Below are 2,780 nucleotides of genomic sequence, written 5' to 3' on the forward strand. Positions count from 1 at the left end.
CTGCCACGAACCGGCACCGTTCAGGCCGTGCCCAGCACCGGCTCCAGAGGAGCCACCGACGGTGTTTGCCCCTGGAACAATTCATCGTGCGGGCAGGGGTTGGCGTGACCTCAGGTCAGTCGCTGCTCAGTGCTTTTGATTTATAACGACACCAAAGCTCAGGAGTTGCTCAACACGCCGAGAGAGTGAAGTGGGATGAAGGGACTTGAAATCCCCGCAGAGAAGCTGCCACCCCGACCTCTCCAGGATTAGATTTACCCCAGTGATCCCAGTTATAGAGCTACTAAGACCGCTGGCACCCAGAGCCCCCTCCCAGATGCTGCTCCTGGCAGAGGGGAGCGCAGAGCTGCATCTGTCCCCCCTTCCTCCTCCTCCCTTCCCTTATGGATGAGGGGAGGAATTCAAATGCACCAAAAAAACCTCCCGCTTTTGGGTCTGTCGCTAACTCCTAATGCCCAGACTGAGGAAAGGCAGCACTGGGGAAAAAAAACAACCGCCCTTTGCACAACCACCAGGCTTCTCTTAACCTACAAAACCCTGCAAGGCCTGAACTGTGGCAGGTATTTCACAGTGCTGGGGAAGGGCTGTGGACTCCCAGTTTCCTACAGAAACACGTTTTTCTGGAGTTCCGCTGCACCAGCAGCGCTGCGAGAGACTGGGACCAGTTACCTGAAGCACCTCTGACAGCCAGTTCATGCCACAAGACGCACTGGATCCCAGACAGTTTAATACTGCGTTATAAAAACCCAATAAATCAACGCTCACTGGAACAATGGAATAAAAACCTCACAGACTTTTTCCACCAGCTTCTCGACCTCTCACTGAAAGACCGTTTGCTCCCAGCGCAGATATTTTTCTGCTGGCCATTAACTGTTGGGTTTTACCTGCTCGTTAAGGAGGTTGTGGGTGGGGAGGGCACGTTGCAGCTTCCATTTGATCACTGGGACTTGTTACTAATATTTAAATCCAGGAAAACATGACAATAGAGATTTTGCAGGGGTTCTGCTGCCATCCAAAGCCCCCAGCGGTCCCAAGGGCAGCTGCTGCTCGTGCTTTTGAAAGTCCCGCCTATTCTCTAGTGCTTTGAAAGCGTTTGGACACTCGCCCATGTGCTGACGAGGTCCCAGCCTCGGCTGTGTAGCCCTCGGGGCCTTTTTCAGAATAAACACCATACAGGATGGATCTGACGGACAAAAATGCCAAGGGGGGAATTATTCCAGCCAGGGAATGTGCGAGTGGTGCTTCCTGACACCAAACCGAACACCCAGGGAATACAGCATTACCTTGACACACAGCCCAGATGTTTTCTATGGATCACAAACCCACAGCCCCTCTTGCAAGTAAAACCAGGGGAAACAGGGAGAAAACAGAGTATTCTTGGGACAAGGATCGCTTGGAAAGCGGGACTACTCGGTCTCACCTACTGTTCTCACAGGAGACGCCGCTGTTCTGGTCCTTGTGAACTCAATCTGTCTCCCCGAGGTGGAAACCATCGGTGTAACCAAAACCTCCCAACCCTGATGCTGGAAAAAGACCTACATGGCCAGATGGCCTGTGAAGCTCCCACCCTGCTCTGCAGGGCTCTGAGCTCACACCACGCTGCAAAGAAACGGCACAGGAGCTGCTCCAGGGCTGGCAGAGTGTAGGGACAGGCACCTCCTGCCTCCTCTGTGCTGTAGTTATCACCCACCAGAACTTCCTAACACAGATAGAAAATGTAGAGCAAATAGAGCAGAAGTTCCCCACTGAGGAGAACTCCTAGTGCTGCTACACAGAAACATTCCCTTCAGCTCATCTTGAAGCCCAGGAACGCATTTTAGCTGGGGAAAGTAAAAAGGCAGAGAAGCGACACCTTCCCTCTCGGCTGCCTGGACGTACAGGGGCTGCACCAGGGCTGGTTCCAGCCTCCCGGAGCTCCACAGAAGCAGCTGAGCATGTCAAGCTGAAACCGTCCACCATGGGCAGTCAGATCCTGCCCAAGGATCACAGGCAGCCAGCATGATTACCCCTGCCAGGGCAGCTCGCCCCTCGCCATGGGCAGCTCCAAGCGAGAAACACGGGTGCCCAGGGGCCATCTTCACCTCACTGCCCGATGAAAAGGTTTAATTCCACTCCCCCATCCTGAGGAAAAGCTTAACACCAAGACCCGATGATTTAATCTCCGTATCCAGCCAAGAGCATGAGTGCTCCCTTCCTCCTCCGTCCCGGGAGCCTGCAGATGAAAGGACGCCCACGCCAGCCCAAGGAGCACCTTCTGCTCCCAGAGCCCCAGCCCAAAGGCACCAGGGAGGGGCCGTGCCCGAGGAAGGAGCACTGGTCACATCCAGGCTAGAACCAGAGGAGTTATTCCATCAGGCGGCAGCTGGCCAGGAGAAAGCCCCATGGCAGCACAGCAGCAGTGCCCTGGCCACGTCCTCCCACCTTGCCCTGGGAGAGGACAAGACCACGCCTGGGCTCGGGGACCTTGGGGAGAACCAAGCCCTCCCCAGCAACACAAAACGCAGAGCGGCCCTGTCCCAGATCAACCCATCCCCCCCAGACCCTTCCCACAGCACCCCCAGGCCTGCTCTCAGGATCCTATCACAGCCTTTCAGATTCCTCACCTCTTCCCTGCCCCCCAGGGAACCCTTGAGCCTCTCAGCCCTCTTCACCATCCCTCTCCTCACCACTCATCCTTTAAAGACCTTTTAACCTCAAGGAGCCCCTCTTCCCTCCCCTCCTCTCCTTGAAGCACACACGCACACACACACCCCCACCTCCGATGCCCTCCGGAGTCCTGC

The sequence above is a fragment of the Buceros rhinoceros genome, unplaced genomic scaffold, assembly GCF_000710305.1.
Source record: "Buceros rhinoceros silvestris isolate BGI_N320 unplaced genomic scaffold, ASM71030v1 scaffold24814, whole genome shotgun sequence".
NCBI lineage: Eukaryota > Metazoa > Chordata > Aves > Bucerotiformes > Bucerotidae > Buceros > Buceros rhinoceros.